At 35.6% G+C, this 25,005-nt stretch overlaps 1 pseudogene across 1 annotated transcript in view; it reads left to right on the top strand.

The window, feature by feature from the left end:
- Positions 1 to 510: 510 nt before the first annotated feature.
- The window catches only part of LOC136801835 (multifunctional protein CAD-like), a 52,596-nt pseudogene continuing 28,101 nt past the window's right edge, over positions 511 to 25,005 (top strand). Inside the window, exons 1-30 of the transcript XR_010845919.1 lie at positions 511 to 659; positions 6,224 to 6,314; positions 6,518 to 6,787; positions 7,242 to 7,300; positions 7,617 to 7,700; positions 8,023 to 8,176; positions 9,233 to 9,404; positions 9,585 to 9,940; positions 10,180 to 10,394; positions 10,819 to 11,052; positions 11,299 to 11,520; positions 13,617 to 13,805; positions 14,156 to 14,390; positions 14,505 to 14,675; positions 15,106 to 15,273; positions 15,515 to 15,609; positions 15,913 to 16,165; positions 16,399 to 16,497; positions 16,698 to 16,799; positions 17,059 to 17,181; positions 17,838 to 18,020; positions 18,369 to 18,587; positions 18,889 to 19,059; positions 19,436 to 19,618; positions 19,906 to 20,010; positions 20,416 to 20,649; positions 21,090 to 21,338; positions 21,714 to 22,010; positions 22,255 to 22,456; positions 24,113 to 24,289. The product of XR_010845919.1 is annotated as a multifunctional protein CAD-like (transcript). The remainder of the gene's footprint in view (positions 660 to 6,223; positions 6,315 to 6,517; positions 6,788 to 7,241; positions 7,301 to 7,616; positions 7,701 to 8,022; positions 8,177 to 9,232; positions 9,405 to 9,584; positions 9,941 to 10,179; positions 10,395 to 10,818; positions 11,053 to 11,298; positions 11,521 to 13,616; positions 13,806 to 14,155; positions 14,391 to 14,504; positions 14,676 to 15,105; positions 15,274 to 15,514; positions 15,610 to 15,912; positions 16,166 to 16,398; positions 16,498 to 16,697; positions 16,800 to 17,058; positions 17,182 to 17,837; positions 18,021 to 18,368; positions 18,588 to 18,888; positions 19,060 to 19,435; positions 19,619 to 19,905; positions 20,011 to 20,415; positions 20,650 to 21,089; positions 21,339 to 21,713; positions 22,011 to 22,254; positions 22,457 to 24,112; positions 24,290 to 25,005) is intronic.

The raw sequence follows: 25,005 nt of genomic DNA, 5'->3' as shown, positions 1-25,005 counted from the left end.
TTTTGCGCAAAGCCTGCAAAGCCCACGTACGTTTTGTTTTTATGTGAAACTTTTTGCATTCAAAACATGATCTTTTCTACCGACTCTCTAGAGATTTTCGTCATTTGTCAGTGATAAGTGTTGTTTTTCAATTTAAAAGTGTTGAATAAACACAACTTTTGAAAGCTTGACAAGTTATTATTCTTTAAGCGGCACCAAAATTATTCTGTATTCTCTAAACCGAGTAGCACTTGTGATGTGCTTCAAACACGTGAATTTTCTCACTCTTTTTAGGTTGTAATTTGCTATATCCTTGAAAACTTTTGAATTTGTCGTAATTGGGTCATAATTATCGTATGATTCCGGTTAACCCGTGAGCCCAATTATCACCGATTTAATTTTCGCGCCAATTAAATCGGGGAAGTGGTTTGTTTTGATTTGGTTTCTAATGCCATCGCTATTTTGCAGAATGATTATTTTATCAGTAGGAGCCAGCCAAGCCTCTTGGTAAATATCGGTCCGCAAAATATACATAACAGCACGTGCTAATTTTTTTCTCCGACCTCAAAAGCATGTTGTAAAATTTGGTACTGTCACCTGATCTGATGACTTGACTTGGTCACATATCAGCTGATAAGTACATTTCACCTATCATCCTCAAAACTGACTTGCTCAGAAGGGTAAGTTTTCTATTATTTCTCTTTGTCTCTTGTGGTTCTTTTCGCGTTAAAATTATGAATAATTTATTAAAGTAAAAACTGTTATGTTAAAAACTTCAGGGGTTACTATTTACTATACCATGCTTTCCATGTCATTTTCCTTAAAATACAGCCAGACAGCCTTGCATTCTTACAAAAACAATAGTGAGGTCAGGTAGCACATAAAAACGTAAGAATACTTCAGATGGTGATTAAAGTATGAAATTTGGCACAGATGATCCTTAGAGGGTCTAAAACTTAATTTTAAACAGTAACACCAAATTTTGCCACCTGGCCACCTGCCAGATGGAAAGATCTAGTTTTAATCACCAATTCCAGACGGTGTCAATCCAACAACTTCGAACAAAAATCGCAATCGAACCAATCGAACGTAGTAATCGAATGCAATATAATTGCAATTCGATTGTCGAACGTAATCGAATCTTAATCGAACGGCCGATTCCTGGGTAATATTCGATTGTGTTCGATTGCGTTCGAGTAATGTTCGATTGATAGTTGACTATGTTCGATCGGTTCGATTGATTGTCAATTATATTGGATTAATGTTCGATTACGATTATGTGCGATGAGTTTGATTTTGCGATTAAATCAAATTGGATCACTCTGTTAGAGCTTTTTAGCGTGGGCGGCAGAGTGCTTAAGTACCATACCAAAGCGAATAAAATCTAATACAATCGAATACAATCTAACGTAATTGAATACAATCGAAAGTAATCAAAGTAATCGAACAGTAAATCCTGGGTAATATTCGATTGCGATTCGATTGCGTTCGACAATCGAATTTCAATTATTCGATTGCGTTCAATTGCGTTCGATTGATTCGGCGTTCGATTCGTTCGATTGACACCGTCTGGCCAATTCCGCCCTTCTCCTCTTTTTCTCTATTTCCTAACTCTTACTTTGTTTTTTCTGATTTCTGGACTTAGTTTTTCTGAATTTGACTATTTGACGCTATTTTGCTAATTCTGAAACTATACTCCCACACCTCGGTTCGAACCACCAAATGCAAGCAACCTTGGTTTCCAAACCCGACGCCTTACCACTTGCACTATCGTCGCACAGCAAAATCACGCAATTCATAACATATTATACCGAACTGGCAAAAGACGGGGGTAATGTTATTATAATATGGGTAAAAGTACCCCTTTTTTAAACCTGACTGAAATTCGAGCCGTTACTAGCAACCCTGCGGGGCCCAAGGCGCCGAGTATGCACCCGGCACAGTGACAAGCCGTTACTAGCAACCCTGACCCTAACTAACTGACAATAATCGAATCCTGACCCCGGAAAATTACCACGGACTAGAAAGAACGAAAAAAATTGAAGGGGCGGAATTGCTGATTGAAACTAGTTTTCACCCTGCCAGATGACGTCATCAGGTGGCTGGGCAAAAAATTATTTTTTTGAAAATATTCAAAATCTGATGGTTCCAGCGGAAAGAGCATGAAATGCTGATAAAAATTGAGGTATAAAACATGCCTTGAAAATCTTCCTATCAAAAGTTATAGATGTTGTCCGATGTTCAAATTGAATTAAAAGCTTTAAATCAGGAGCACAGTGTACAACCAACTAATTTTTTTTTGCTGTTTTAAGCCTTCCAATTTTTTTTGACCCAAGCATCAGATGGAACTTCAAATTTTGACATGGATTCATGTATAAGACACTAAATTTGGTCAACTAGTTCCGTTATTACGGGATTTTAGGTTTTGCCTGGAAAGGCTTGCGATGACGTCATCACAAAACTTTAAGCCTTCATAACTTTTGATAGGAAGATTTTGAAGGCATGTTTTATACCTCGATTTTCATCAGCATTTCATGCTCTTTCCGCTGATACCATCAGATTTTAAATATTTTCAAAAAAATAAATTTTTGCTAAGCCAATTGATGACGTCATCTGACAGGTGGCCGGGTGGCAAAATTTGGTGTTACTGTTTAAAATTAAGTTTTAGACCCTCTAAGGATCATCTGTGCCAAATTTCATGCTTTAATCACCATCTGAAGTATTTTGGTGCTAACAGACCTCACTACCTACAATGCAGAATATTTATTTCCCCAGTCAGAAATGTAGAACACAGACATGTGCTTACTTCTGAAGTCTTCTATTATCCAAGACATGCTAACTCTCTACAGAAAAAAATAGTACTTTTTTGAATTGGTCTACAAAATGCACATGATTTTTAGAGACCTTGTTTGTCAACTTGCAACCCCGTTCTTGATTCAAAGTCAAGCGTTGTCAAGTTTTATAGCAGATAAGCTTCAATATTTGAAAATTTTGTGGAATTAGACTTGAAAATTATAGTTTTTCTTGACAAATTTAAGATTAAAATTTTCATGTGGACAAAATTTTGTGAATCTATCTTCTCTTTGTGCTAATTTTTTCATTTTCTATAAAATCCTGTTATTCAAAAAAAATTGTGAGGACTAATTTTGGCAATTTTTTTTTGAATAATAGTATTTTTGAGAAAAGCTCAAAAAATAAAGAAATTAGCCTAAATAGAAAATGGATTCTCCCAGACGGTGTCAATCGAATTAATCAAACGCCGATTTGATTGTCGAACGCAATCAAATATTACAGTACCCAGGATTTGCAGTTTGATTGCAACGATTTTGTTCGATTACATTCGATTGATTCAATTGTATTCAATTTTATTCACTCTCGTACCATATTACGCGCTCAGCCATCCAGGCTAAAAAAGCTCTTAGAAAGGAGTGATTAAATTTAATTTCATCGCAATCAAACTTATCAAACACAATCGTAATCAAGGCGGATCTCTAAAAATTGTTTGGTTCCCGTCATCCGACCGACCCTGATTTTTACTCTGAAGTTAGAGTCAAACTTACAATGCAGGTACCTACAATGAACAAAGATGGTATGTATGTACAAAAAAATATTTTTGACCGACCGACCGACTGACCGACCGATCCACTTTGTAAAGTCGAAATGACGGGAACCAAACAATTTTTAAAGATCCGCCCAAACATAATCGAAGATCAATCGAAGGTAATTTACAATCAATCGAACCAATCAAACGTTACTCAAACGCAATCGAACACAATAGAATATTACCCAAGAGGCCATTCGATTGAGATTCGATTGCGTTTGATTGAGATTTGATTGCGTTCCATTGAGATACGATTTCATTCGATTGAGATTCGACTGCGTTCCATAATCGAATCGCAATTATTTGATCTTGTTTGATTACGTTCGATTCGTTCGATTGCGATTTTTCTTTGAAGTTTGACACCGTCTGGATTCTCTGAAGCACCAGCCATGAATATCTGTTATCAAATTAAGAAAACTTTTACCACTGTTTTTACTGGACAGTTTGGTGTGGGTTTAAATTTATCAATGATTTCTTGCTCATTTTTAATTTTTGTTAACATTTTTCCTATTTTCAAATCGGCATTGGTAAAATAGCGAAAAAGTTGGACAAAGATTACCCAGAGAAGTATTTCTTTTCAATAAAAGTAAGTAAACAATGATTAGGAAAAGTTGATCTGAAATGATCATATCGGTTAGACACAACCATTATGGACACTGGCATGTGTCATCCAGCTCAGAGTGACTTTCATACAGTAAATGGATTTTCCAATTTTTCTATTCTAAAACAGTCTGGAATTGGTGTACCTGTCTGGAAAAATATGGAATTTGAAGGAAATAGTCCTTAATGAAGTCTAAAAAACTTCCCGGAGATTGGAAACTTTTATCTTGACATTAGAATTTTCCAACAACTTCTGTTTTAAAACTGAAAACCTTCCTAATGGATGAAATGTCTAGAATATTTTTGGCATTTTTAGGAAAAAATTAACAATTTGGCTTTCCAGACTAAAAGTCTGGAACTTTCTGTATGAAACACCCTTATCTCAGCAAAAAACAGTAAAAGAACATGTATTGGTAAAGAATTATCATTTTGCTATATAAAGATAAACAAGATTAATTAGGATAGAGCAATCGACTAAATTAACTTTGAATTCTTCTGGTCTAATAATGACGCTTCAAACGTTATCAAGATAACAATAGCCATTTTTTGAACTTTTAGTACACAGATCTCAGTTGTTCCCCTAATGAGCATTCACAGATTTGAATGTTCTTTTTTCATAACTAGGATTCAAGTTTTCTCCTTGGTATTCAAGTGACTTCAGTACACTCATTTTGTTTTATAAGCATAACGTTTATAAGCATATGCTAAGCATACCTTGAGGCTCAGCCAAAGAAATTTTTAGAATCATAATTTCCAAAACTTCAGAAAATAACAGAAGAAAGAATCATATATCATATATCATATGGTAAACATTCGAAAACAATAGAATGTCTTCATTTCTCTCAAGATTAAAGAGAGGGGAAAATGCGCGAAAAATCTTACCACAGAAAAGTTTAGTTTTGTATTATTTGTAAGAAAGATAAAATTATACATAAATAGTTTTACCAATTATGTATTGAAACTTTTCGAAAGTGCCTACAAATTAAACAACCTTATATTATTATTGGTGTTTAGACAAAGGCACCCAAAAGTTAACCTCAGGCAATTATTTCCACCCCAAAAAGATTTGTAGGATGTACGGACGGATGGACGCAGAAGGCTACCGTAATACTTTAGCTGGGCAAAATTAAAGGTCAAGTTTGAAGTTTTAGATATATAACCCTGTCTTAGTAAGAGTATTTTTTAGATAAAAGGGAAGACAAAAAGTCCAACAAATTTGACTTTGCCAGACAAAAGTTTACAAAAAATAAAAGCTTTTCTACCAAGAAAGTTAAAAAGCTACAGTAAGAAAATATTGTACAGTTCGAAAGAGAGCATCAGTAAGTCTTCGTCAATTTCAAGATCCACAATCATAGAATGCACCCCCCCCCCTTGAGCTTAGGGGGGGGGGCTAAACTATTTTTGCTTGATTGGGGGCTGTATTTTTCAAAAAATACTGGGGGCTAGCTTGCTAGGGGAGGCTGAGTGTTGTGTAATAGAACCAGGGGCAGAGCTGATAGGTTGAAGATATTTTAAATTATGTTAAAAATCTATGCTGTGGGGAAGGTTTTATCCCTCTTGAAAAAAGATTTTTCCTTGCAGCGCAATCAATTTATTGAGAATTTCCATGCAAAATTTCTTTGATATTTTGCTTTGTGAAGGTGGGGGCTATGTTTCTAGAATTTAGCCTGGGGCTATTTTCCTTTGCCTCTTCCCCCTGAAAAATCCTGGGGGCTGGACCCCTCTGCACACTATGGTCACAAGATCTGACATTATCAATCCCGTTTTCCATTGTAATTTTTTTTGTGATTTCATTGTGAAATCGCAAAATGCCATACTTTAATCCGATCCCTGATTTACTTGTATAATACTGGTCCTCATTTTAGCAAACCCTTTAAAATCTTAAATAATATTATTGAAAAGATTTTTCAGATTGCAATCTTTTATTTAATGGTATTCAAATATCATATCAATATGAATGTAATGACTAGAGATTTATTTTCAAAAGATTTTTTCAGCCTAGGGTTTTTGCTGACCTAATTTGTTTACCATTGTTTTGTATAGAAAACCGAAATGGCGACACTTATTCTTGATGATGGCACCAAATATCATGGTCAAATTTTTGGTGATGAAAGAAGTATTGCAGGAGAAGTTGGTAAGCTTGATAAACTTTATGTTTAATTTTTGCTGACGCTGTTGCAAAAAACTTAAATATAATTTTTAAATGAAGAGCTGGATTGTAACAAAAGCATAAAAGGAATAAGTTTTTTACTCTTCTAGTTATGATTTTCCTTTTCAACTGGTTTGGACAGCCTTTTTTCAAAGTAGTGTAATTTCAATTCATATTTGTTTTATTAGTCTTCCAAACTGGTATGGTTGGTTACCCAGAATCATTGACAGATCCTTCATACAACAGTCAAATCTTGGTATTGACGTATCCACTGATTGGTAATTATGGTATACCAAACGATTCTCGTGATGAACATGGCATGCTCAAATTTTTTGAATCTGAAAAGATTTGGAACAATGGTATGATTGTAGGAGACTTGACTGAGGACTACAGCCATTGGTTGGCAACCAAATCACTTTCAGAGTGGCTGAAGGAACACAAAATACCTGGAATTACTGGTAAGTTTAGTTCTTGATATTTGAAATTAAGATTTTTTAGTATTACAAACCTCAAAGGTTTCAATTTTCGGAAGCTTTGTGTCACCTTCAACAAAATCAGCAGAGATAAGATAAAGAAAGTGGAATAAGATTTCCAATGAAAATCTGTTACTCCTTTTCTAAAAAAAATTATGAAAGAGCAAACATCTATCCACAGACACACATTTTGTCCTTCCCAGGACTCCGTGCGGCTTGGGTAAGTGAGCATAGACTGCTTTTGTCACTAGAGTGCTCAAAACACTAAGCAACAGAGTGTATTGAGTGCTCAAAGAACCAAAGTTCTGAAAAAGCAAACATAAACAAAAGAGGATGATGGGCCTATCTTCAATCATGATTATGGCTTAGATATTGATTTCAAAAGGCACACCTTTTTAAATTGTCTTACTAAACACTGAAAGTTTGCTTTATTTTGAAGGTATTGATACCAGAGCATTAACAAAGAAGTTGAGAGAAAATGGAACAATGTTAGGAAAGGTAAAAATTACATACTTCTGCGGCGGACATCATGAATTCAAGACTTCCAATGCTTGTGGTCCAACATTGCAGTGATTAGTTGTTGTGTTGTACTGCAGCTTGTGTCGTGGTGCAATGTGTGTAAAAATTAAAATTCTTCAAAGAGATTCTTTTCCACACTTTCGATAGAATTTGGAAAGTATTGTCCCTGATTGAACAATTTCAGATTTAATTTTTTGCTTTTCATATTCAATAACCTTTTATCATTGTGGCTAAAAAGTTAAGTTTAGTTGTTCTCCTTTTTTGATTTTCCAAGTTATTATTGTCATTGCTATAGATTGTTTTGGATGGAGAGGATGAAGCAAGTGTTCCATTTGATGATCCAAACAAAAGGAATTTGATTGCTGAAGTCTCTTGCAAGGTACTATATCCTTTTCTTTTCAAAACTTTTGATATTCACGTTTTAGTGCGCCTAGCAAAATCAAGGCGTTTATGTGTGTCTAAGTGCGCTTAAGTGCGTTAGTGAACGTACTCACTAGAAAGCAAAAATGTGTCCGATGCACTTAGACGCACTTAAACGTGATTTTTTGCACAAGTGAGTACCAAGCTTCACTGATGTAATAACATTTTCATCAAATAGAAAAACTTATACACAGTAACAAATTATTTTTGGTAATAAAACCTTTAAAACATATGTTCTTCCAGATTTATAAGATTATTATTCCTTCCTTTTTTGCTTCTAGGAACCTAAACTTTACAATCCTAAGGGTAAAATAAAGATGATTGCTGTAGACTTTGGTATCAAATACAACCAGATCCGGTGTTTGATTGATTGTGATTGTCAGGTTCTAGTTGTTCCATGGGATTATGACTATAGTACATTGTTAAAGAACAAAGGTAAGAGGTAGAAAATGTCTTTTAGAATTATTTTCACTTTCTTATTTAAATATTAGTTGAATTTTCATTTGTTCACAAAAACATCTTTCATGTTTTACAACTTCTGTATTACACTTCCGTATTATATAACTAACCAAGTATTTAATGCGGGGAAAATGAATGTCGTAGTGGTGTGGTGGTCATTGCTCTTAACTCCCGTCTGGGAGGTCCAAGTTCGATTCCACTGTAGTACTACGGTTCACTTGGAAAATGGACGTACCTTCGCCCAGGTAAACCCATACCATGTGAGGGGAATTGGGTACCACTACTCTGATACAAGAGTGTGGGTGATATGTCAGACATTGTGGTGTGTAGTGTGGTGTCACTCACCGCGTTCTGCGCCTAGCTCGAGTGTCGCCACTATGCATCATAGTATCTGTGTCTCGCTTGCACAGAACCAGCGGTGTCTGGACAACGCTAAGCGCTCCAACTTGAAAAAAAAGGAATTCCTACTTTGTAAGGAGTAGGACCCATTCAGTGGGAAGGGCTGATATCATCAAATGAATGCAACAATTAACGCAAAAGGCAGGGTTTTCAAAAATTACCACATTTTTGTTAAACAATTTAATTTAATTGAAGCGAGGGTAACGGATTTGCCTTAATAAAGGTTGCTACCCACTCAGCATTTTATGGTTCGTAAAACAAGGTGCGCTGCTTAATTATTGCATAAATTACATAAATCAAGCCTTCAAAGGCTGTCGCTTTGAGCGCAACAAGAGTTGAAACTTTTCAACTTTTTTCGCTGAGCTGTGCAGCTTCCCTATTATTCTTTTTTAATTAGCCATCAGAAGAGACATTTAACTCTCTTGTACTGTGTGCAAAAAATATCAACAATAGAAGAAAGAAATAATGTGCAGCATATCTCCCCTTTATTTTGGATCAGTGGAATGAGAAAAACGTTCAGCGCCGAACATAAAATGCTGAGTGGGTAGCATCCTTATTGAGTAGTTATATAAGTGTAATAAGGTAACCTTCAACAATCTCTAATTTCACTTTTGTTTTTTGCTACTCTTCTAGAATATGATGGTCTGTTTATGAGCAATGGTCCTGGAGATCCTAGCCTTTGTCAAGTTTCAATTGACACCCTCCGTAAAGTCATTACAGAATTGCCAGATGTGCCAGTCTTTGGTATTTGCATGGGTCATCAGATCTTATCTCTTGCTGCTGGATGTGGGTCCTACAAAATGAAGTAAGGTTTTCGTCATTTTTTCTTGTAATGGTGAGCATAAATTGTAAATTCTATTAAATGACATTTAAAGAATCTTTTGTGGTAAGCATCCCACTTATCTTATCCTACTTATATTATCCTACTCAGTTTTTTAACTGTGTTTGTTTCTTATCTCCCCATTCTATTCCTTTTTCTAATCAGATATGGTAACAGAGGACATAACCAACCTGCAACACATTTGGAAACTCAACGTTGCTTCATCACTTGCCAAAATCATGGCTTTGCAATTGACACAGACAGCTTACCAAAAGAATGGTCTGTTTTGTTTACAAATGAGAATGATGGCAGTAATGAAGGCATTGTTCACAACACAAAGCCAATCTTCTCAGTTCAGTTTCATCCTGAACATCAAGGAGGACCAAGAGATTTGGAGCTTTTGTTTGGCTTTTTTGTGGATATTGTAAACAAACTGAAAATCGATTCTAACCTCTGCTTACGAACCATGCTGAAAGAAACGTTGACTTTCCACCCAGCAGAAGAAACAAGATCCAGAGCATGTAAGAATTTTAAATTTTTTATGAATACTGTATGACTTCAAATACACCCTTCAGGTGGCATTTATTTAGGGGACTTTTTAAAAAGAAGGGGTTGATTAAAAAGGGGGTCGTTTGAAAGAAGCATGTCTATTCAAAGTTAGGTTAAATAAATTCTAAGTATGCAAGAATCATTTAGTTAACTTTTACCTTCTATTTTTACTTAAGTTTTTCAAGATGTTCTTTTTGTATTTTTATTACAGTCAAACCAAAGAAGGTCTTGATTTTGGGATCTGGTGGCTTATCTATTGGTCAAGCTGGAGAATTTGATTATTCTGGCTCTCAAGCTATCAAAGCATTAAAAGAAGAGAAGATTCACACAGTTTTGATCAATCCTAATATTGCTACAGTGCAAACTTCCAAAGGACTTGCAGATAAAACTTACTTCCTTCCTGTTAACTTTGAATTCACAAGCAAGGTATGGAATTGCTTTTCACAGTTATTTACAGTTCTTATTTCATTGTATGTTTAGCTTTTTAGTCACTGATCACCAACAATGTTATCAAAACATTTTGTAGTAGAATTGTATTTAATTGATACAAACCAATACTCTAGTACCTGATTCAGCATTTAATGCAAGAAGAACTACAAATCAGGATGAATCATTTGAGACGTGGCACACACCTTCATACACCTAACCCCTTTAAGGAATGCTATCAACCACACACCATAAATTTAGACTTTACTACTAAAAAAAGCGGTGGATAGCACGCCTTATCACACGTCTAAATTAGCAATACTTAGTTTTTAGGAGTGATTGAATTTTCCAAATTAGAAAGCCTGACAAACGCTGTAAATATTGTGAAGACTGCTATTATTATGATTTTTTTATAATTTTGTAGGTGATTGAAGTAGAAAGACCAGATGGCATTCTGTTATCATTTGGTGGACAAACAGCATTGAACTGTGGACTGCTATTGAAAGAGAGGGGAATTTTAGAGAAATACAATGTTGCCGTTCTTGGTACACCTACCAAATCGATTGAATGGACAGAAGATAGGAAAATGTTTTCAGACAAGATGGGAGAGATTGGTGAGAAAGTTGCACCAAGCTCAGTGGCTTATACTGTGGATGAGGTGAGTAATTTCTTTTGAAAAAAATAGAAAAAATAGTTATTCATAATTTCTTATGTTTGCTTTATAAAAAAATTCAAAGGTTGCATTTTTTGGTTCTCAGAAAGTCTCCTTCTTATAAAAATATAGTTGATTCAATGATCCTCACTCTCTGATCCACAGCCAAGCCACCAGTTGAGCATGCTCAATTCAGTTGCTTACTATAGAAATATGCTCTTGGTTTTCATATGCTTTTCATTATATTTTTAGGCTATCACAGCAGCTAACAGGCTAGGATATCCAGTGTTGTTACGTGCAGCATTTGCACTAGGTGGACTTGGATCTGGTTTTGCTTCCAATGACAATGAGCTCAAAAAGCTTGCAGCATCGGCTTTTGCACATTCCAAACAGTGTCTAGTTGACAAGTCACTGAAAGGATGGAAAGAAGTTGAATATGAAGTTGTTAGAGATGCTTATGACAACTGTATCACTGTAAGTTATTCTTTTGAAGGAGTTTCAATTAAACAGCGTTTGTCTTTTGGAAATTAATGCATTCTTTTAGGAAGTATATGTGACTCCTCAAGCGATTTGGAGTACACAAAAGACCGATCGGCCCAAAGCGGGTAAAATCCCGGTCTTAAAGCAGCCGAAGTAAAATCTTTAGCGGCCCATCATTCATGAAAATCGGCCTCAAAGCGGGCGAGAGAATTTTTGAAAGGTCCGCTTGAGGCCGCTCTTTTAGCGGCCCTTCTTGAGCAAGAGACTTCCAAGCGGCGTCTAGAGCGGTCGAAAGTCCGGTCCAAAAAAGTCTGGTTCTAAAAAACTACTCAATCCTCAAAAGTACGATCTTTTTCAGAAGGTAAAATTGAAGAGACGTCAATAACGTTTAGCATTTTAAAATCTTTCGATATGAGCCATATATGATTAAGATATGTTGAAAAGGTGTATCGATAGTAAAATTATCGATAGCTTGATTTATTTTATCGATAACTACAGATTCTTTATCGATAGGCTATTTTGTATCGATAAGGAAGTTCTATGAAATATATCATTGGAAAATCTTTCTCGATAAAGTTTTATTGTTAAAAAATTCTATCGATAAATTCTATCGCTAAAAATGATAAGGTTGTACCGAAGCAATTGGTCGCAAGACGTTTGTAAAAGTTACAAAGAAAGCGATTTGATAAAACTAAGCATAAGGGATGCTCGTAAAAATTACGGAGAAAGCGAGTTGATAAAACTAAGCGAGTTGATAAAACTAAGGAAAAAAGACGTTCGTGAAAATTACGAAGAAAGCGAGTTGATAAAACTAAGCATAAAAGACGCTCGTTAAAATTACGAAGAAAGCGAGTTGATAAAACTAAGCATAAGAGACGTTCGTGAAAATTACGAAGAAAGTGAGTTGATAAAACTAAGCATAACAGACGCATTTAAACTATACAAAGAAATCAAATTCAGAAAAACTAAGCATGATAGATGCTTGTGGAAGCAATGTAAAAAACGAGCTAATATTAGTTGACTATTCTTGTTAAAACATACGAAGAAAAACAAGTTGATAAAAGTATGCATAAGAAACTCGAATGAAATTTATGAAAAATGGATCGGCTCAAACAAAAGTTGTGGCTAAGAGACAGGGGTGTTCTGTTTCTTAAAAAGTCTGTTGACGTACCCATGCAACCTACTATGTCTTTAGACATTTTTATTTGTAAAATTTCGGACCCTTAAAAACAGTATAATGACTTCTAAGTTGAATCGATAAAGTTTTATCACTAATTTTCTATTGCTACTTTTGTTATCGTTATCGATTAGTTTCTATCGCTAAATTGCACTGCAATGACTTCATTCATGGATCATCTATCGTTAAACTTTTATAGATAAAGCTCCCATCGCTTATTTGGGATCATTAAATTCTTATCGATAAAAGTCTATCGATAAAGTGTTGAGAGCGGTTGTTAAAAATGTCTACCATATCAAAATAAAATCCAAACGATTTAAAATTACAAGAAGAAAATCTTACTTTCCAATTTCACAACACACGACAACTCGTTTTCCAAGAAACAAACTCAATGTTTACATTTTCGAAAACGAGGCTAAGTAAAAGTAAGTAAGTAAAGAAATCAATAGCGGCCATCGGGACGAAGCGTACCGGGCATTGGACCCCTCAGGCCCCTTTAGCGGCCTCAAAGCCTCTTCGTTATGGCCGCTTTACATGATCGGCCATGCATCGGCCTCTTTCAATTTTTGAACGGCCTTAGCGGTAAAAAGACCGGTCCAATAGAGGCCAAAGAGGAACGGTAATTAGACCGATCGGACTTTTGTGTACTCCAGATTGCTTGGGGAGTCACATATTCGTAATAATGTCAATAGTGGGCTTCCCCATTTTTGATTTTCTGCTTTTTGAAAAAAGGTTTGGGTTCGAGGTGGTGATGTCCCAATTTAAATATTCTGCCCAAACAAAATAAGTTTACAATACGAATTTGAAGATGATGCCCATAATTTGTGAAATAGAGGAGGGTATATTCTCTGTTACTTAAAAGCCCTCAGCTTTAAACTTGTGTTTGATTACAAATAAGCTATATGTTTTCCAGGTTTGTAATATGGAAAACTTTGACCCTTTGGGAATCCATACGGGTGAATCAATTGTTGTTGCACCAAGTCAAACACTAACAAATGAGGAATACAATATGCTTAGAAGAACAGCCATCAAAGTCATCCGTAAACTTGGTGTTGTTGGTGAATGTAACATCCAGTATGCTTTACACCCTGACTCAAAAGAGGTACAAGTACTTGACCACTTGAGCAGACTGGAACACTTTTACCCCTTTACCCCAATGAAACCTTCTTTTATACATTTGCTTGTTACAGCATCTCAAAAAGACTTGTTTTGTGGTGACTCAATTTTCCTTTCTTTGTCTTTATTTTGTTCAATTTCTTCAATCCCAGAAGAGAAACACTTGCTGATTATCAATTTATCTTTATTTGTTTTTGTCAATCAGACTTTGATTAGACACTTAGACACAAAAACCTTTTGCATCATTGGTAAATGAATTTCTAATTTTTGGTTTTGAAACAAAGAATTAAAGCATAATATTTCTGAATCTTAATATTGCATCAACCTTTTTTATAGTTCTACATCATTGAGGTCAATGCTCGTCTCTCCAGAAGTTCAGCTCTTGCTTCCAAAGCAACTGGATACCCATTGGCTTACGTTGCTGCTAAACTTGCACTTGGTATTCCTCTACCAAAACTGAGAAATTCTGTCACCAATTCAACTACCTGCTTGTTTTGAGCCCTCTTTGGATTATTGTGTTGTGAAAGTTCCTCGATGGGATCTGGACAAATTTCAGAGGGTTTCAACAAAGGTGATTTGATTTGACAGTTATATGATCTATTCTGGTTAAATTGTAGCAGCCTTTGATTATCCAGGTGTGAAGTTTTGTACCTTTTTCTTTTCTAATGCCATTTGTGTTTTTTAGATTGGATCTTCGATGAAGAGTGTTGGAATGAAGTAATGTTTTGCTATTTTGTGTTTTTTAATTGGATGATGAAGAAGTAATGGTTTTGAGGAAGCCATTCAAAAGAGTTTGAGAATGGTTGACGATTCAAACCTTGGTTTTGATGCAAACAACCTCGAGTTGGATGAACAGGTATCTCCTGAAGTTTATCAGTCAATTTCTTTTTTAGTCTATTATATTACAGCTTAAAAACAGGCTTAATCTTTTTCTCACAAGATTCGAACAAAATGTAAGAGTTGGTCCAATAAGGTTCTCCAGTGTCTGGTGCTTGTTACCTAATCTAGGAAGATACTTTTTTCTTCGACTAATAGAAAAATCTTTACTGTAATTGTCACTACAATTTATCTTTTGAAAAAAAAATCACATAATGTATCCTTTAAAGCAGTTCTAGTTATTATACTTACCTTGCTTCAATTTTCGGTCATTTGTTTCTCAATCAAAATTTGGTTAAATGCCTAGGTATCTAAAAATTATCTGCAATGGTTTACAATGTGACGTTTCCAATGGAATATATATGATTGGAAGATTTATGATTAACTTGACTTTCTGCCAATTCTCTTAGGTCTTAGTTGAGCCCTCTGACAAAAGAATCTTTCATGTTGCTGCTGCACTCCGTAGAGGATATTCTATTGATCAGCTGTATGAGCTCACTCGTATTGATAAGTGGTTTTTGAGCAAGCTAGCAAAAATAATCAACTATGCAAAAATGCTGGAAGAGAAATACCCAAAGGTAAAAGTTTTTATGAAATTTGACTTTTTTGTCCTAGGTTCTCTGTAACTCTTCTTTTTTGGCAGGGTTTGGAAGCTTAGTTGAGTTTGTCTGCGGTCATTCATTATCATGATTTTAACAGAAAAAAACAGTATTTCGGAATAAAAGCAGGTAAACCAATTGCTTAATTTGGTTACTAACATAAGCTGAAAATGATTTTCTTCTTCAGAAAATCACGATAAATATTCTTTATTGTTTTTAGGTTGGAGCTGGAAAGGACACCATTCCATGCAATATCCTACTGAAGGGGAAGCAGCTTGGATTTTCAGATAAGCAAATTGCTAACTGCGTTCAAAGGTTGTGACTTTATCTTTTAGATTTTACTACTTGACCATTTTATGTACTTAAACTTAGATTGAGTCAGATTAATTAAATTTTCTAGACTTTACAAATAAAACTTCTTTAAAGAGTTCTTCAACGTCTTAGCCTAGTGAATCGGCGATGCCAGGATCAAACCGCTACTTCATCTTCTTGCTCTACTCTGATAACCGAACTTAATACTCTGCAAAAGAGTAGTCCAAAGTGAGTGGATTATGAGTTCAACATTATGGAATGCAGACTAAGATTTATCAACTTGAACTTGAATGTTTTTCTCTTCAGTTCTGAACTGGTTATTCGCAAGTACCGTTATGAATGCAACATTTTGCCCTGTTTCAAGCAAATTGACACTGTTGCTGCAGAATTCCCAGCTGAAGCTAACTATCTGTATTTAACTTACAATGGAGATTGTGATGACGTCACATACGCAGAAAGCCAAAACAAAGTCATGGTTATTGGGTCAGGTGTCTACAGAATCGGAAGCAGTGTTGAATTTGATGCATGTGCTGTTGGGTGTATTCGAGAATTGAAGAGGGTAAGTATAGAAATGATTCTTAAGTCAAATCAACTCAACGACTTAAGCTACCAAAATTACTTTGAAAAGTTCCTAAAGTTTGACCGAAGATATTCCTCCAATGTTACTTGCTCTTGAGTAATTGACCGTGCATTCCCCTGTAATGTACATTGGGCTCCAGTCTTCCCCATCATATTTCTTGCAGTTACATTATTAGCTATTCAACTTTCCACCCTACATATTCTCTATTTCAGCTTGGTAAGAGCACAATTATGGTGAATTACAATCCTGAAACTGTCAGTACAGACTATGATGAATGCGATCGATTGTACTTCGATGAAATCACATTTGAGGTAATTCTTTATCAACCGATAATTCAAATTGTCATTTTTCTGTTAACCCTGAAAGCTGACAAGGTATTTGCTAATTTTAGTCCTAACTATTTCAAAGAGTCCCTGTGACTAATTCAACCTGCCTTCAAACCAAACAGATGACCTAAACAGATTGAACAGAACTTTAGAAATCATCAAAACACGACTTGTCTTTTTTCCAGACAATCATGGATATCTACCATAAAGAAGACCCAGAAGGTATTATCTTATCAATGGGAGGACAGGTTGCCAACAACATTGCTATGCATCTCCACAGACAGGAAGTAAGGCTTTAACATCTGAAAACATTTACCAGAGTTCAGAAATTATCCAAATAATATTCACATTCCTCATGTTTACTTTAATCTTCTTGCTACCCCCAATGTTTGTTTATAATTTGGAAAGTTCCCCTGGATGTTTGTCTATTTTTAAGAGTTTCCTTACAATCTTCATGTAATTGTAATGGAAATGGTAATGTCTTGGAAAAATATTATGACCAAAAACGTCATGTCATTTTTACTAAGATATTTGTTTTTCCATTAGGTGAGGATCCTTGGCACATCGCCAGAAATGATTGACAACGCTGAAAACAGATTCAAATTCTCTCGTATGCTAGACAACATTGGAATCCTACAACCAACATGGAAAGAGTTGACCACGATGGAGGTGAGCTCATCAGTTATTCATAATGCACCTATCAAACCTTGAACTTTGGTCTTACTTACTTAAAATGGATGTCTGTGTTTATTGCTTTTTATTGCTGATATGCCATCAAATACAGAATATCTAACCCTGATAAATTCAAACCCAAATCTCTTTGATGGAGTTTGTTACTGTCAACCTTGGTTTGTGTTAGTTAAGTTTCTAATCCCAGATTTTCATTGCATCCTATATTTAAGTTCTTCACGATTTGCTCTTAGCTATTTTGGATATTCAAACTCTGAATTTACAGATTTTGCCCGGGGGGACGGTATGTGAGGCAAAAAAAATGGCTTTTAGAATCGCACCCTTACAGTGCAGAAAAAAATCGGTGAAATTCATACCCTTACAGTGCATTTTTTCACATTTTAAACTCTTTTAGAGCATGAAAAGATTTTCGAGAAAAAATTAGCAATTTTTCCTAGATTTGCTGAAATTTCCACCCATACAGTGCATTTATCAAAAGTCCACCCTTATAGTGCATTTCTGATATTTTGAAAAACATACCCTTAACCGCTGCACATATCCGTCGGTCAATTTGCCTGACTGCCCCCCCCCCCACGAGATTTTGCAGACAAAATAATTTACTATTCAGTCATTACCATTTCTGCATTTTGTTTAAGGAAGCCTATCAATTCTGCACCAAAGTTGGTTACCCAGTGCTGGTGCGACCTTCATACGTGTTGAGTGGAGCTGCCATGAATGTTGTTTATGCTGAAGATGATTTAGAATCATATCTTGGATCTGCCGTCTCCATCTCCAAAGAACATCCAGTTGTTATCTCTAGATTCATATCCAATGCTAAAGTAACTGCAATTTATTTTTACCTATAGTTCGTTTTGAATTGTTGATGTGGAAATACCAATTTCTGCACAGATTTTTCGATAAGAAAAAAAAACAATCTGAATATTCAACAATGTTTTTTTTAAGTTTTCTTCTACAAACCGAAATAGTTCAATTCTTTGGTAAATGGTTACCCGAACTCTACGAGTCTATCTTCTTTGAATCTAGCTTTATTCTTAACCAGGAAATCTTAGTTACGTTTTTTGCAGTCGCACTTTGAATCCAGTCTGTGTAAAAGTTCCAACATCGTTTCTTAAAATCTACCCGAACGCTACCAACTTACAATTACTTAATCGATTTCTTTCAACCAGGAAATTGACGTTGATGCCGTTGCCAACGACGGTGAAGTGATGGCCATGGTCGTCTCTGAACACGTTGAAAACGCGGGTGTCCACTCTGGTGACGCAACCATGATCTGTCCACCACAAGACATCAATACGGAAACCATGGGACGGATCAAACAGATCTGTATTGCAGTTGGAAACGCCCTCAATGTGTCTGGTCCTTTCAATATGCAACTTATTGCTAAGGTATAAAGTCTGTTCATCTCTATACTTTCAATTAATTTGACACTTTGTAGAATAGTGAATTCAAAGTACTCCTTGACGACGTATAGAGAAAGGAAAACTTGCGTTCTTCCAATACGCCTAATTACTTTTACACCACTATCACGTCTCCTGTGTCAAAAAAACGTAATGTTTTTGTGAGTACGTCAACTTCATTATTTTTATGAGAATCTAAAGAACGGGAAATTCTCCTTCGGTAATGGTATGCTATTTTACCAAGGCAAGGAATACACAACATCTCATGGATCTTCATTTACTCTTTTAGGACAATCAATTGAAGGTGATCGAATGCAATTTACGGGTGTCTCGGTCCTTCCCTTTTGTTTCCAAAACTCTAGATTGTGATTTGGTTGCCTTGGCAACCAAAATCATCGTTGGTGCTCCTGCTGAACCTGCATTCAACATTATGGATAAGTGTGAGAAGATCGGCTGTAAGGTATGAACAGAAATAAATATTCCTCCTTCAAAAGCAAATTTCAAGTTTAAATGATTGAAAAATTGGTCATATTTTTGTCCAGAAATATTAACCGTCATTTTCTCCTGTAAGAGTCCACTTTTGTCAAACAGATAGCTGATTGTAGTCCGAATGCCTATACTCAAGTACTTTAGTATCACAACTATTTGTCCGCTCGCCATACCTTCATAACTCAGAACCAAAAGCATCGAAGAAATTTTACATATATTTTGGATTTATCTCTAAGGGGTATCTACATTTTCTTTTGAGCTTGAAAAGACGCATAGACACATAGTGGCTATGTTATAAATCAACCGGACAGTCCTGAAATTGAAATCAACTTTCTGTCTCTCTGCAGGTGCCACAATTTTCATTTTCACGACTTGCTGGAGCTGACGTTCAACTTGGAGTAGAGATGGCAAGCACAGGAGAAGTAGCATGCTTCGGTGAAAATAGATACGAAGCTTACTTGAAGGCCTTGATGAGCACAGGTTTCAAATTACCCAAGAAAAACATACTGCTGACTGTTGGTAGTTATAAGGTAATAATTCTTCATTTTATTTCAATACAATTTAGTTTTTCTGGTGGTAATTCGTAGTGGTGAAATTTGTTTTTTAGATTTAAACTATCCACAAAAACTTTTATTCAGGCAGTCTTGACGCTCCATTGTTCTCATTATCTCGAAATGAAAACAAAGTTTCATCCATTGAATTTAGAAGATTTTTAGGATCTTCAACATAATCAGCCTGTAGTATATAAACCAGACTTCAAACAATTATGTTCACTACTTCCACACTCTCACCTTATCATTGATCTGGATTGTTTTAGGCGAAGAAAGAAATGTTGCCAAGTGTTCGTTTACTGGAGAAGATGGGATACGAATTGTATGCTAGCATGGGTACCGGTGACTTCTATCAAGAACATGGTGTACAGGTCTGTCGAGTATCTTAGTTGAGGGCGTTGGTCTTTATTCTCTTAGCTTAGAGGTGTCAGCCTTTATTCTCTGAGCTAAGGACATTGGTTTCTCTGCTCTCTTAGCTAAACATGTTTGTCTCTGCTCTCCCTTAAAAGCCTTTATCAAAAGACATGGAATGTTTATGAATAAAATGTTATTAAAATAAGCGGGATCATTTTTGGGTACTTTGTTCGCTTTCATGATAAATTGTATGTCCAGTAGCACAGAAGTCTTTATATTTCAGAGTTGAAAGTTAAGTTACGAAGTTTCTTGTACATGAAATTAGGTTCTTTTTTTGAACTGTCTAACTCATCCAACATTTCGTCAAATTAATTGGTTCTTGATTTCTACCGGACCAAATAGCTTCGACATTTGTCTTTCAGGTCCAAATCATTGATTGGCCTTTCGAGGAGAATGGAACTGAGGGTCAGGAAGAGAGCATTCAAGACTACCTCACACAGAACAAATTTGATTTGGTCATCAACATTCCAATGAGGGGTAGTGGTACCAAGAAGAAGTCTCATTTCATCACACATGGATATCGCACCCGACGAATGGCCATCGATCATTCCGTCTCATTGATCACCAACATTAAGTGTGCCAAACTCTTCTGTGAAGTAAGTATGGCTTATAACTGCTTATAATAGTGATTAAAATTGCTTGAATTTATGTAAAAAACATTTTTTCGAATATTAATACAAGACTTTTTTCATTAATTCGAACTTCCATGAATCGAATCTTTTTATGATTTGGACTAATCTCTATAATTCGAACAAGTTAGACTTTTTCCTTCGAGTTCGAATTAGCAGGAGACAACTGTATAAAGAATGCTCTCAACGTTTAGGTTATCTAAGAACATGGCCTTTCTGAGTCGTGTATTGAAAATTTCTTTAAAGACTACTGGCTACTTGAAAGCCTCATAGCAATTTTATTTGTGGGGGGATTGTCGAGAGTATGGTGTGTTAAATGTACAGTGTCGCGGAACCCAGTTGGTTTCAAGAAATATTTTCCTGTTGACGATTGCATTTGTCCGTATTATATCCAATCGCTATTCAAGGCATTGTTCAAAGTGGGCAGCAAGATCGAAGTGAAAACACACATTGATTGCATTTCATCGGGAAACATTGTGCGATTGCCAGGTCTCATTGATGTCCACGTACACTTGCGACAACCTGGTGCCGAGTACAAAGAAGATTTCGATAGCGGTACTGCAGCCGCACTGGCCGGTGGCGTCACCATGGTGCTGTGTATGCCGAACACCAAGCCAGCTGTGGTGGATCAACCCACTTTCCAGCTTGCGCACCAAGTATGTAAAGTGTTTAATACTTACTATTCTTAAGTCTTCAGATAAGAGTTTGGTGCGCATTCGAAAAGTTTTTGTATCACTCACTTTTGCCTTGAATGTAGGTTGTTTCTAAGAAGGGAAGAGTAGACTACTAATTTCAATTTTGTTATTTTAACTGCTGCACAATCTCAAGTTTCACTTTATTTAAAAGTGAGGTACTTTTATGGCGTTTTAAAATACTTTTTTTAAAACAGGACAGACTATTTACATCCATCCTGGATGAACATTCTTCATGGTTACCCTTTATCCGTCGTGCTCGGATCTCACCTATTCTTTTGCACAAAGATGAAAGTCTTTTTCCTTATAAATAACTTTTGTCGTCTTCTTTTTTCTCAGTTGGCCATTAAGAACGCTCGCTGTGATTTCGCCTTGTACGCTGGTGCCAGTTCAACCAATGCTCTAATGTTGCCAAAGATTGCACCAGGTTGTGCTGGTCTCAAAATGTACCTCAACGATACTTACACTACCTTGAAGATGGACAACCTCTCTGATTGGATGAAACATTTCGAGAACTGGCCTAAACACTTGCCCATTGTCTGTCATGCAGAAAGCCAGACCACTGCTGCTGTTATCCTAATGTCTGAACTGTATAACAGACCGGTCCATATTGCTCACGTTGCCAGGAAAGAAGAGGTAATGTAGACTAAGCCATAAGCTCAACGAAATCATAATCGACCGTTTCATTTGACGTTTCTTAGTTAACCTTTCTCTGGTCTGCATTATTTCACTCTAAAAATGATTTAAAAAATCTTATTATTTATGATTTTGAGCTCTCATATTCAACTTATTTTCTATTTTATATTATGATATTTATTATAATTCACTGGAGTTTTTATCAATTTTATTCATCATTTCCACACTTGATCCACTTCCACAGATCCTTGTTATCAAGGCTGCTAAGAAGAAAGGGCTTCAAGTGACCTGTGAAGTTGCACCCCACCATCTCTTCCTTTCCACTGACGATACCAAACGTATCGGTGAAGGACGTGCCAGGGTCAAGCCTCAAATTTGCAGTGCTGAAGACCAAAAAGCATTGTGGGAAAATATGGACTTCATTGATTGCTTTGCCACTGACCACGGTTTGTTTTTTCCTTGTAATCCTTTTCATTCCTATAAATTCTGATTCTGAAGATTTTGCCCTCCCCTAATATTATTAACTTATGTGAATATTTTGTCTGGTTTTGCGCCCAAGAGTTTTGTTCTTTTATTTATCTTTTCAAGAAAAAACTATACGCCTTGTAAGTTAAAACTAAAGGGAACTAATTTTCGAAATAGCCTTATCTGTTAAAATTAACCTTAGCTGATTGTATTTGTTTTTAATCACGATATATTATGCAAGCTATTTTGGAAGCAATTATAATATTTTCAATGGGATTTATTAGAGGTCGGTTAGTGGGCAAAACCTCAAAACACACCTTTTTATAGTATTGTTAATGGTTTTTTAATGCCCCTTGCTTTTTTCTCATAACCTAAGAAATTCGATGAATCTAAATTTTACTCTATAACGGTTTGTTGATTGTGATTAAACGAAAAGGATCCTGATTGGTTCATTTGAAAACAATGAAAAGCGGGTCAAGGTATTGTGAATTAAATCAAGTTGTAAATCAATTTAGGCTTGCCATTAAGCTTTTCTTCCTGAGGGAATCTGAGGTAGTTTGTTTTATAAGTGTGAAAAGGAAAGCTCAAAAGAGACGAAATGCCTGACTGGGTTGGAAATTAAAAACTAGGTGCGACGGTTTTTGGAACCGACTCGAGACTAAAAGTGTCTGATGAAAATCAATAACACTGAGGTTTCTTATGAAAGATTCCATCCGACGATCCGATACCTTTGCATGTCATATATTTTTTCATTAAAACGACCAAAACTAATTTAGTGGTTTCTTCTTAATTGGACTTTAACAATGCAATCCTCATCAATGGAAACGAGGTCTATCTAAACGGATCTAAATTTAGAAATTGTGATGAAGGCATGGTATGATTTTCAGGTGATACTGTCGATAGCTTCAATAAGTTTACTGCGAAATTAATTGGTTAAAAGAAACCTTGCTTTTTGTAATTTTCTTTTTTCTCCGACCAATTAACCTTTGAACCAAAAACTTTCAAAAACCTCCAGAAAGGCGGCTACTTTAACACCGAACTTTTGATAATTAAATTCCTTTATACAAAGCTCTATTTCCCACAGTAATTACAAACGATTGTTTTGTCTTGGTTTGGCATTAGACCAAAAAGAAGAGTATATTTAATTCAATATATACGACCAGTCATCTTTGTAATCACTTAATGATTGACTGGCTGCTGATTTTTCTTTTCAACAGTTACATCTCTGATTTGGCTTTTCATTCATTTCTTTGGAAGTTCTCTTTCCCTCCTATAATATATGTGATGTCATAATTTTATTATCCTGATTTGATCAAAATCAAAGCATTTAATTTGGTTCCTTGGTCTTAATCAAGTTACTTTTCTTCTTTCTCTCCGTAATTGCTAGTCTTGACGTACGATTGTCTAATAAAATTTCACTTTTATTTATAATCAAAGGCAGTCAAAATTGAATGATTTAAAAAAAGAATCATACCCTGTATTTGATCAACCAAAAGCCGTGAAACTATGTAAATTACAGGCTCTGAAATTATTAAGAACCTTGTGTTCAACAACAAATAGAGACTTATTTAATCCTATTCCCCTGTCTCAATATTAAATTATATTGAATTTACGTCAATTCCCCCCTCCTTTTTCAGCACCTCATCATGTGGACGAGAAGAATTCTGAAAACCCTCCTCCAGGTTTCCCAGGCCTCGAAACTATGCTACCATTATTGTTGACTGCAGTCAAAGATGGCCGACTCACCCTTGATGACGTCATTTTACGTTTGCACACCAACCCGAGACGCATTTTTGGCCTTCCAGAGCAACATGGTAAGAAAAGAATTCTCTAAAATTTAGTTGAACAACTTTATAACCCTTATAACCAACTTAGTTGCTACATACCAAGTAGAGAATACAGGTTTTTTTAACTTCTAGCCTTCCTTATTAGCCTGTTCTCGCTTAAAAGAAATTGAAAAACCGAGTCCGTCTTAAGGTCTGGAGTCAAGAACTCTTCCAGAAATGGATCTTGTTTGATAAACTGTAGGTTTTATGCAGTCAACGAATAGTTATAGTCGATACAAAGACTGGGCCTTCATTTTGAATACTCTGACTGATGGATGGGCTATCAGTAAAAAAGTTCTATGTATTGTCAGCTTTATGTAGAAAGACTCTTTGATATTGTCTTGAACTTCGAAAATGTTGATTAATCATCTGAATGAAGGGTTTTCCTCTGATAATGAAAATGCAGTCATTCATTTTAATTATATCATTTTTATCAACAAACGAAAAACAGGGATGGTGATAGTCTTATTAAGTTGGGATTAAGACACATCTGACTTGCACACTTTATCCTGCAATTATAAGCTTTTTGACATCTTTGAATACTTTCACTGTGTTACTCAATTTGCCAGGAAAGCTAGCCTCAAAAGTTGGAAAAAGGATCTTGAAATTAGAACCCTTCCTTTTGTTTCAACATGGAACACAATAGACAAACCATTCCACTCTACATGGGGTACTAGGTGTTTGATGGGTTTATATTAACTGTA

Source organism: Clytia hemisphaerica, unplaced genomic scaffold (assembly GCF_902728285.1).
Source record: "Clytia hemisphaerica strain Z4C2 unplaced genomic scaffold, Clytia hemisphaerica genome assembly, whole genome shotgun sequence".
Classification (NCBI taxonomy): Eukaryota; Metazoa; Cnidaria; class Hydrozoa; order Leptothecata; family Clytiidae; genus Clytia; species Clytia hemisphaerica.
The sequence above is the reverse complement of the archived record's forward strand: the minus strand, read 5'-3'. Positions and strand labels throughout refer to the sequence as shown.